The sequence below is a fragment of the Mauremys mutica genome, chromosome 2 (assembly GCF_020497125.1).
Source record: "Mauremys mutica isolate MM-2020 ecotype Southern chromosome 2, ASM2049712v1, whole genome shotgun sequence".
Taxonomy (NCBI): Eukaryota; Metazoa; Chordata; order Testudines; family Geoemydidae; genus Mauremys; species Mauremys mutica.
The window spans coordinates 190,503,267-190,515,358 of NC_059073.1; positions in this window are offsets into that span (position 1 = coordinate 190,503,267).

A 12,092-nucleotide genomic window follows, 5' to 3' on the forward strand; every position below is an offset into this window, starting at 1 on the left:
TAAAGGTAAAATTATTTTATATTAGGGTTTAGCTTTTAGTTCTGGACTAATGGGGTAGTATCTATAATTTTTTTTATTATATTTACTGTCACTATTAAAAATATGCCTTTCTTTTTACCCAGTGCAGCCAAAAGCAAGGAGTTTGGCTTGTAAGCCAGGGCTGCCTTTCCACCGAAACCTGTTAAACCAAATATGACATCTTCAATATGATTTTCTAAGTCTTTTAGTTTTAATTGATCACTCCTGTGCCCAACTTCTCACAGAAGAGCAAGTGTTAGGAGTCTGTTTCCTCCACTTTTAATAAATGCTTTAAAAAATCTGCAAATAGAAGGGTTTGTGTGGTACAGATACCAATTTACAGCCGCTTATCTCTGCAAACCTGGCACATCCAGTACTGTTTCTTACAAAAGCCTACACTTATGCCTGTGCTTAAAGACATCTTTGTGAAGGGTCAGAATTAAGTTTGTGCATGTATCCTTAACTTTGGCCTTTCTTAATCTTTGAGTGTTTTAACCATGCTGCCTTATTGTTCTATTAACAAAGTTTTTGCATGGGATTACTTAGGAATTTTTTTCAAATATGGGGGGAGGGAGGACGAAAGGAGGAGTAGAAATAGTGATACGTTTTCCAGGACTCCAAAGTTCTGTTGGCTTGCAACAAATTGCCAATAGTGAGTATGAATTCTGTAATCTGGAACTGTATGGCTAGATACCAATGAAGACCACTAAACAGTATGCAACAGAGCATTTAAGTGGTGGCTAGCCATACAGTTCCAGATTATATCAGTTAAACCCCATAGGAGTTAAACTTCATCGGTTTGAGTGCTGACATACATTAGAACAGTGTGTTGAAGCTGTTTTGCACTTTAGGTCTCCATCAACCCTCACTAACTACTTTGAACAAGGTCTTCAAATCTTTTCTTGCTGTCCCAGCTATCCTTTCCAGATCAGAACAATATACTTAATTAGCTCTTTGCTACACAAGTAACTTAGCCATGAATACATGTCCACTGATCATCCCTTAGCTGCTTGCTTTTACAAATTGACTAAACCACTTACATGATTTTTCAAAGGTTTATAATTTGGTCAGATTAGGATCATTTTTGTCTGGAACAAACAAAAAGCTCTTTTCAATAAGGACTATGTCAGTGAGAAAATTTCACCTCTCAACCGTTTTTTCTGTAGGTCTGTTTTTAAGTTTTGCAAGAACGTTCTTTATGATGATGAGAAATTGATATTCTATCCTCCCCTCCCCCATGTTTATAATCCTGTAGGATGCTACTAATTTACAAATATCTTGTCATATGAGCAGAGTTAGGCCTGGCCAGTGCTTGGACGGGGACCATACCAGGAAGGTTCAGGTGCTGCAGCAGGTGGTTTGTCAGCAGGTCAACCAAAACCCCAGCTTGGTGTTAAGGGCAACTATGCTGTCAATGGTATGATGTTTCAGGTCACATGGAAAGCAGAGGTCCTAACCACCTACCATTTACCCCACTCCCCCAAACACCAAGGAAGTTAATCATGACCCAGTTCCAATATTGATTTTTACGTTTTGGCTGACATGCTTTCCTCTGAAGCTTCAATTGCATACCCTGTTCTTCACTTCCTGTCCTAACATGTCCTGTGTTGCTGTGCAATATCAAACAGCTGCTGTGTCCCATCCTAGAAGATATTTAGTGGCAATTTAGTAATTCCTCCTGTTTATGTAAAGTGCTTTGAAACCTTTCAGGGTGAAATGTTTTACCCATCCCGGTGAAGATGGCTCTTATAGCATTCAGGGGCAGATCCACTGAAGTCAATGGAGCTGTGACAATATACACCAGCTGAAGATTGACCACACTGACATTACCCACACCCCTGTTTTAGTGACTCAGCCTCTGCTCAAACAAATTGATAGGTATGCTCAATACAGTCTAAGGGCTGGTCTACGCCAATGCTGTAAATCGATCTAAGGGTACGTCTACACTACGGGATTATTCCGATTTTACATAAACTGGTTTAGTAAAACAGATTGTATAAAATCGAGTGCACGCGGCCACACTAAGCACATTAAATCGGTGGTGTGCGTCCACAGTCCGAGGCTAGCATCGATTTCTGGAGTGTTGCACTGTGGGTAGCTATTCCGTAGCTATCCCATAGTTCCCGCAGTCTCCCCCACCCCTTGGAATTCTGGGTTGAGATCCCAGTGCCTGATGGGGCAAAAATCATTGTCGCAGGTGGTTCTGGGTAAATTTCTTCCTCCGGGGAAGCAACGGCAGACAATCATTTCGCGCCCTTTTTCCCTGGATTGCCCTGGCAGACACCATATCATGGCAACCATGGAGCCTGTTTTGCCTCTTGTCACTGTCACCATATGTGTACTAGATGCTGCTGACAGAGGCCATTCAGCAGCGCTACACAGCAGCATTCATTTGCTTTTGCATGATAGCAGAGATGGTTATCAGCCGTTCTGTACCAATGAGATTGGCAATGAAATGACAGTTACCAGTCCCTTCGTGCTGCACCATCTGCTGCTGTCATAGGTGCCCCTGGCTGAGATCAGCCGGGGGCGCAAAAGACAAAAATGGGAATGACTCCCCAAGTCAATCCCTCCTTTATGGTATCTAAAAATAGAATCAGTCCTGCCTAGAATATGGGGCAAGTGTACTAGAGAACCAGTGTATCAGAGAACCAGAGAGCACAGCCGCTCCGTGTCAGATCCCGCAGAAATGATGAGCTGTATGCCATTCACAGGGGGTGCCCCTGCAACAACCCCACCTGTTGATTCCCTCCTCCCCCAGCCTTCCTGGGCTACCGTTGCAGTGTCCCCCATTTGTGTGATGAAGTAATAAAGAATGCAGGAATAAAGAAACAGTGACTTGTTAGTGAGATATGAGGGGAAGGCAGCCTCCAGCTGCTATGATAGTCCAGACAGGACATTAAACAGTGTGGGGGAGAGGAGCCCAGCATCCCGCTGCTATGATAGTCCAGGCAGAACAGAATCTTTTCTTTACACATGAAAGGCGGGGGCTGATGGAGCTCAGCCCCCTGTTGCTATGATGAAGATGGTTACTAGCCGTTCTGTACCATCTACTGGGAATGATCAGGAGTTTTTTACCCAGGCGCCCCCAGCCGACCTCACCGGAGGCCAGCCAGAAGCACTCACGGGCTGATGATGAGGTCAGATACCACTCCTTTTGCACTGCACCATCTGCCACAAGGCTGCTGCTGGATATCAGCCATATTGTACCATCAGCCACCCATGAGGGGGGGGCGAGGATGCTGCCGTTGACTGCTGCAGCATCGTGTCTATCAGCAGCATTCAGTACACATAGGGTGATATTTAAAAGAGTCAAGAGAGGATTTTTTTCTCTTTTACTTCTGAGGGTGGGTGAGGGGGGTAAATTGACGAGCTATGCCCTGAACCACCGCGGACAATGTGTTTGACACTACAGGCATTGGGAGCTCAGCCAAGAATGTAAATGCTTTTCGGAGACTGCAGGAACTGTGGGATAGCTTGAGTCCTCAGTCCCCCCTCCCTCCCTCCATGAGCGTCCATTTGATTCTTTGGCTTTCCGTTATGTTTGTCACGCAGCAGCGTGCTGAGTCCCTGCTGTGGCCTCTGTCTGTAGATTTTTTTAAAATGCTTTGGAATTTCCTCTTCTGTAATGGAGCTTGATAGAACAGATTTCCCTGCCCATACAGCGATCACATCCATACGGTCCATGCTGGAGCCCTTTTTGGATTTGGATTTCAGACTGCATCGCCACCCGTGCTGATCGGAGCTCCACGCTGGGCAAACAGGAAATGATATTCAAAAGTCCGTGGGGCTTTTCCTGTCTACCTGGTCACTGCATCCGAGTTCTGATTGCTGTCCAGAGCGGTCAGTGGTGCACTGTGGGATACCGCCCGGAGGCCAATACCGTCAATTTGTGGCCACACTATCCCTAATCCTATATGGTAATACCGATATTAGCGTTACTTCTCTCGTTGGGGAGGAGTACAGAAACTGGTTTAAAGAGCCCTTTATATCGATATAAAGGGCCTCGTAGTGTGGACAGGTGTGGCGTTAAATCGGTTTAACGCTCCTAAAACCGGTTTAAACGCGTAGTGTAGACCAGGACTAAGTTATGCTAGTTCAGTTATGTAAATGACATTGACGTAACTTAAGTCAACTTACAGTGGTATCTATACCATGCTATGTTGATGGGAGACGCTCTCCCGTCACCGTAGCGTCCACCTCTTGGGGAGGTGGAGTACAGATTTTGATGAAAGAGCGCTCTCCCATCAACTTAGTGTGTCTTCACCAGTGTAGACATGACCTAAGAGACATAAAGGTTAAAATGTAAGGCTTGGTCCAAAGCCCATGTAGGAGTCCTTCCATTGACTTCATTGTGCTTTAATAGTAAATAACAGTGAGGTTTAGTTTAGAAAAATGCAAGCTTGCACATCTGGGGGAATAAGTTTTGAAATCTACACATCAAATGGAAGGGAGAAACCTGGAAAGCAATAATGCTGAGAGAGCACTGGGGTGAAAAGGGATAGTATATCAGATATGTTTACAATGCACTAGGATAAAGCCATTGTAATTTTGCACTGCATTTGTAGCCTACCAGTCAGCGTGACCTACTCGCTGGCCTGTTCACAAAGGATGTAAGTCTGATGCAGCTTTCCTCTCGAATGGTGGTTCTTTAAGTTGTAGAGAGTAATGTTCTTTTGGCTCTGGCGGTCCTCAGCTCAATCCCCATTGTCAGCCAACATCATGATCATCACACGTACAAAATGTATGACACAATTAACCTGGATAGAACTACATAGTTCCTGCCTACAGCTTTGGTACAACCACTCCTGGAGTATCATCTCCACTGTGGGCACCTCATTATGAAGGTCTAGAGAATCGGGAGAATTCAAAAGGAACAATAGAAATAGTTGAGATGATAAAATAATTCAATGTATAATTTGAATAGGAGACAGCTTGGTGCGGGGGGGGGGGGGGGAGATGGGGAAAGAGATTATTACATTCTTCCAGTATGTGTAGATGGTTAATACCAAATAAAGGGATTATTTAACATGATACAAAAGCATATAACTAGGAGTATTGCGATGAATTTAAGAAAATGGAAAATTCCCTGATTGTGATAGTTTCCCCAAGGTATGTGGAGCCTCACTGGGATATTTTAAAATTGGACTAGACAAAGCAGTTGATGTACTGTATAAAACAATGCTGCAAAGACTGCAGAAATGACCTAATAGGTCTCCCTCATCTCCTGTTTCTCTGACTGTTATCTGAACATCCCATAGTGCTTTTCTTGACCATTTTAACAGCAAATAAATTAACTGAAAAGAGATGATCTTTCTTAATATATTATCTTATTAACAGGTGCCATTATTAATTCTTGCAATTGGCCAAAAATAGTTAATGAAAATTAAAATGTTTTGGTGGCAATAGAAATCTTTCCAAAAATAGAAATTTCCACTCTGAAGAGGATGACGTGATCTAATCAAAGTATACACTTACCTTCCATCTGTGGATCCGAATGCATTTTGCAAACTAGAATGTATTAAGGCCTGGTCTACACATATATTTTTGTACAAGTATAACTATTTCCATTAGGAGTGTGATTTTTTTTTTTTCTGAAATAGTTATATTGGTATGAGCCTTAGTGTGGACACAGATACACTGGTATAAAGGTGCAGTATAGTTTATTCCTCTTTCCTTATGAGAATAAGCTATACCTGTTAAGGAACCTTTAGTATGGATGCAGTTTTTCTCCAGGTGTTTGCACAAGCCCATTTCAATGTAGGGCTACGGGTGCCCTGAGTTCAGTTGCTGGAATTTTTTCCATTAGTGGTATCCTTCAGGTCAACTCCAGTGATGCACAGTCTGTATGGGAAACCTTTTGGAGGCCCCGACTGTCCATATACCTGGTCTCTGATGCCTTGGTGATGGGTTGGGATGCCCATCTAGGGCACCTCAGGATTCAAGGTCTGTGGTCTGAAGAAGAGCTCGCGCTCCATATCAATATCAGAGAATTCAGAGCAGTCTGCCTGGCCTGCTGGGCATTCGTAACATACATTACAGACAAGGCAGTTTTGGTTCTCACGGACAATACAGCCACCATGTACTACATCAACAGGCAGGGCGGAGCGTTCTCTTCTGCCCCATGCCAGGAGCATCAAACCTGCGGGTATACAGAACCAGCTCACAGATCACTTCAACAGGTCCTTCTCCACTGACCATGAGTGGTGCCTTCATCTAATATCACAAGGGACATCTTCCAAAGGCGCGGGGGACTCCCTTTATAGACCTGTTTGCTACCCGCAGCAACAAGGAATGCCATCAGTTTTGCTCCCTGTGGAGCCACAGCCTTCTTGTTGGCATGGACAACTTACCTGTATTATGCCTTCCCCCCCCCCCGCCCATTCCATTAATGCACAAGGTTCTGTTGAAGATCAAGCAGGACTGAGCATGAATCAGCCTTATAGCCCAGACAGCACTGGTTCACTACCCTCTTAAGCCTTTTGGTGGAACCCTAAATCTGGCTCCCACTGCACCTGGACATGATCACCCAGGTCCATGGTAAGCTGCTTCACCCAAACCTCAACTCATCATCTGACAGCCTGGAATCTTCATGGCTGAATCCTAAAGAGCAAGCTTGCTCAGAGCAGGTTCGTAGAGTCCTACTAGGCAGCAGAAAACCTTCTAGCAGGGCAACTTACCTGGCAAAGTGGAAACTATTCTCCATCTGGTCTTCCCAATGCAGGGTTCCACCTATGCAGTCCTTGTTGCAGCTTGTTTTGGAGTACCTTCTACTCTTAAAACAACAAGGTATTGCCCTTTCTTCAATCAAGGTTCACCTGGTGGCCATTTTGGCTTTCCATCCTAAGGTCGACAACAGATCTGGTTGGGTTTTTTTACACTAAATGGGAATCCATTTTCCCAAAGGTCTGGAGAGGGTGTTCCCTCAGGTAAAGGAACCATTCCCTCCTTGGGACCTAAACCTTGTCCTGGCGAAGCTGATGGGCTGCCCTTTGAGCCATTAGTGACATGCTCACTGTTGCACCTCTTCTGGAAGGTGGACTTTTTAGTGGCCATCACTTTGGCCAGGAGCGTTTTGGAGATCTGAGCTCTCACATCAGAACCCTCAGATACAGTCTTCTTCAGAGATAAAGTACAGCTATGCCCTCTCCCAAAGTTCCGCCAGAAAGTGATTTCACAATTCCACTGCAGCCAAGCAATTTTTTTTACCAGTATTCTATCCAAAGCCACATGCATGTAGGGAAAACAATGTCTGCACTCCTTGGATGGTAGATGGGCCCCAGCATTTTATATTTAGAGGACCAAACCATTCTGCAGATGGACTCAGCTGCTCATAGTGATAGCTGAGAGAACGAAGGGGCTCCCCATCTCTGCCCAGAGGATTTGATCTTGGATTACTTTGAGTATGTCTACATTACCCACCAGATTGGCGGGCAACGATCGATCCAGCGGGGGTCGATTTATTGCATCTAGACTCGATAAATCGACCCCCGAGCACTCTCCCATTGACTCCTGTACTCCACCGCTGCGAGAGGCACAGGCGGAGTTGACGGGGGAGTGGCAGCAGACTCACTGCAGTGAAGACACCACGGTGAGTAGGTCTAAGTATGGCGACTTCAGCTAAGTTGCGTAACTTAGATCAATTCCTCCCCCTGCCCCCCCGTGTAGACCAGGCCTTTGTGTATCTGGGCATGTTATGACCTCACACGGGTCCCTCTGCCACCTAACCTGACTGCTCACTCCACAAGATCTCAGGGTTCTTTGGCCACTTTCCTGGCTTAAGTCCCTAGTCAAGACATCTACAGGGCAGCAACCGGGTCCTTGGTGCACACATTCTCAGTGCACTTGCCATTACCCAACAAGCCAGAGACAATGCCTACTTCAGCAGTGCAGTGTTGCAATCAGCTTGTCCTTGAACTCAGAGCCTGCCTCCTGTGCAACTACTTGTGAGTCACCTACACTGGAATGGACATGTGCAAGCACTTGAAGAAACAAAAAAACGGTTACTAACCTTTCTATAACTGTTGTTCCTTGAGATGTGTTGCACATATCTATTCCAAGACCCAGCCGCTGATCCTCTGTTGGAGCGGTTGGTAAGAAGAAACTGAAGCTTATACCAGCTGAAACTTATACCAGCGCTATGAGCCCACGGCATCAGGGGGTCCTGGAGCTGACCCAAGGGATACTACTAAGGGAAAATTTTCTGGTAACTGTGCTTGGGGTGTGTGCATACCTGCGTTGGAATGGACATGTGCAATACATCTCGAAGCACTACAGTTACAGAAATGTTAGTAGCCATTTTTATATAGGTATAGAGAGGTTGTACTGCTTTAACTATACCAGTTTAGTTAAAATGGTACAGCTTGTGCGTGTAGACAAAACCTCACAAGACCCTCGGGAGGTCAGTGTTATTACCCTTATTTTATAGATGGGGAAAGCTGGGATAGAAGTTAATGCCTTGCCCAATATTGCACAGGAAATCTGTGGTACTCTCAGGCTTTCATCACACGACTATCCTTCCCCTTTGCAGGCCTTTACTTAGTCCTTTTCAGATATGGAGTGGTGATAAAGATTGAATGACCTTAAATAAAGAACTCAGTACACCCAAATGAATGAATTAATATGTAAGATTTAAACTACCCTTTTTTGGGGGGGGGGAAGGTGGAAGCAACTCTTCTCAAATGACTAGTGGTTGGATTATATCTGATGTAGAAACTGATTCCCCTAGCAAAACTTGTTCTAATTTACAGAGTGTTAGAACATTTCAGACTAACCTTATTTATGATATATCAACTCTTTCTCCTTTGGCAGCAATACCTATGTTTTGCTCTTCTTGACATGAATATGATCTATAGTTGGTGTTTGTTTTTTGTTTTGTTTTTTTACAGCCTGCCACCAGATGGAGTTCTTTTCTCAAAGAAGTTCTCTCTAGTACTTAAGACCCAGAGAAACCAAAATGATGGATTTCTCCGTTCTGGAATATGAAAGTTATCTTCCATTAATAACATTGAATACTTGTTAGTGGTTTTTTATTTAGCCTTGGTTGTTTAAGAAGTAACCCAGAGGATCTATTTTGGTTTTGAGACATTGATTGATGGCAGTTTTGTTAAACAATCGTGACATCCCCGGAACACCCTGCTTATGTAAAGGTAGGATTTTTTCCCAATAATTTGTACATTGTCCCTTGGAGTGTAATTTTAGATTACGGTTGGGCAAAGAGTTCAAGTGAAAATCCCAGCATTCTACATTTACATCTGCTGAACCGATCCCTGATCTTAGTTTCACTCAGACTTCAGAATTGTGACATCAGAGCTAGTTGCAGGGGGAAGTGGCTGAAGGGCACGTACAGTCCAAGATTAGAGTTCCTTGAATTAATGCACTGAAACTTGGATACATATCCACAATGCATGGATTTCTGCACAGCTCTAACTAAACTCCCAAAGTTGTTGCCAGTGAACATAGTGGGTCCACTCCCCATGGATTCCTTGACTGGCAATTTCTTCTTCAGCTGTTCCAAACAATGCATCATAAATCTGGAGGGGAGACCTCCAAAGACCTCAGAGTCTCCACAGGCTGGGACCCAATACCCAGAGGTCAGCTCGCTGCAGAAAAGCAGCCAGCCAAGTAGACTGGCTCAATCTTACTTCATTTGAGGTTAACACTCTCATTAGGAAATGAGAGCAGTCCCCTGCTGGACCCTACTTGCAGAGCACGGGCCACTGCTGGACCCTACTTGCAGAGCACAGGCAGAAGGGGATTGTGGGTTTGGGTTCTGCACATTTTGAAGTTTGGTAATTTAAAAAATCTGGCTGTATACATCACTTTTTCCATGCATCTCGTTGCTTTATATTTATTGTGGGGTTTTATTTTACTCATTTGTTTTAAAATTGTAATTAATTATTTGAACACACACTTATCTGTGTGTACACACTTTTGTGGTCAGCAGTAAATCTTCTGATTCTCCTCCTTGCTGTAGTTTTGGACAGATAGATGGACACACACAAGTTTGCTTTTGTTTTGTTATAGTTGAGGTGTTTCTATTGGAATAGCACGGTGAAGTATTTTGGAACTTCTGGATATTTTAAATGACAAAAATCAGTATCTGCAAATATGTTACAGTAAACGTGGATGACTAATGATTCAACGAATTGATGATGGGGTCTGAAGCTTTTCATTTCTAAGTCACCAGTCTCAATCCAGTGTAGGTTGGTAGTAACTGACATCCATTGCTATCTCACAGCTGTTTGACCCATGTGAAATGAGTGGGTGATCTCTGTCTGTTTCCTAGTACAGTGCTTTTCAACCTGTGATCCGCGGGCCCCTGGGAGTCTGCAGACTATATCCAAGTTTTCCAAAGGGTCCGCACTTCCATTTGAAAATTTTTAGCGGTCTGCAAATGAAAAAAGGTTGAAAACCACTGCCCTAGTAGACATGGGTCTAGATTATGAAATCCACCATCACAGTACTTATTGGGACTCCTGTTGACAATCTCAGCAGCAATCCTAGAGAGGACAGAAGCATGGAGACTGAGCTACTGTTTGAACTACAGTTCAAACAATAGCTCCTTACAGCATTGAGGCATGGTGGCTGGGCGGTGACAGCATGCAGTGCTGTGGCCAGTGATGTGTCTATTCTCTGGTTAAACGGAGAGGTTTAGTCTCCAGGGCTGTCAACCTGTTAGTTTTCATTCACCTGAAATTTTTAATAAAATAGGAACTTGACTCTTGGGGTAGAGAAAAGGATCTCTAACTGGTGCTCAGCCAAAAGGTGAGCACATAATTGAAAAAATACCCAGGAGTAATGCATCTGCAAAGGACATGCTGTACTACAGGCAAATAGTACTCAAGTGGTAAAGAGCACAAATGTGTTCTCTTCAGGAAAACGATATATCCTTAGAAGAAGAAATGTGAGGAGGGATATTTCTTTCTACCACAAAATTTTATTAATAGGCAATAAACAGATAACATATTATTTAAAAAAAATTTGCTGCAGCTTTATTGGAACAGTAGGAAATTAGTACTGGAACAGTACCAGATGTTAATGGCCTTGCCCAAAGCGACTGGTGATTCTGAGTGCCTCAGTATTTAATGCCTACTTTAAGACACTTTAATGTAGTCTGCATAAATGGGGGAGGTGCTTATCATTGGCTAAAATCAGGTCCCTTGAAAGTGTCTTAAATTGAACATTCAATAACTGAAGTACCACAAGTAATTTTTTTTTTAAATGGAGGCGGTTAGCACCACTTTATACTCTTCTGAAATCTTAAGTGTCTCGTTTCCTTGCCTTGTCAGTCAGATGCTTTTCAGCCAGTGTCAGGAAATTTACATTGATTCCTGGCACTGTTTTTTAAAGGGAGAAAGGGGGAACACCATAAAGTCTCACTTTCTGCCAACAACAGGAAGTAAATGTCATTGAGTCAGACAGCTTAATAGTTTCAGAGATGTCTTCTGTTGAACCACCAAATTATTGGGCTCCAGAATTAATATTCAGTCATGCAGTGCTGCTGCATGATAATAGAATAGCAATAGTGCAGTGGAGCAGTGCAGGCACTGAACTGGAAGGTATTTGGCCCATGTAGTTCATGTTTCCCAACTGAAGCCCTATTCCCACATTTTAAAGACTGATCACCTGAGAGGCCTTCTCAGATTGAAATTATGGCTAATGTATTTTTTCACTATGGACTTGAACCTGCTCCCAGAGAAGTCTTGCCAATGATTACCATGGGAGTATGACTGAACTGAGTTACTTCTTATCATGTACATATTAACTGTGGAGAGAAACTGTCATCTTGTCCTTCAGTTTTCCAGATCATTGTGCTTATGAACATTCTTAGGTGTACACTTTTTCTGATATATTGTTACAATTGTTGGCCCCATAATTGCTCCTATATGTTTTAACATCACTATTATTGAATTGTCTCCTGACTTGTCCTGATTTCTAGGGACCGATGTTTGCTTGCTCATTATACTACTTTTTTTTCTCCTTATCACTGAATTTAGGATTTACACCTTTCTAATTGCTGGTAACCAGACCCCTGAGGCCCCACCCCTTCTCTGCCTGCTTCCCTCAAGGCC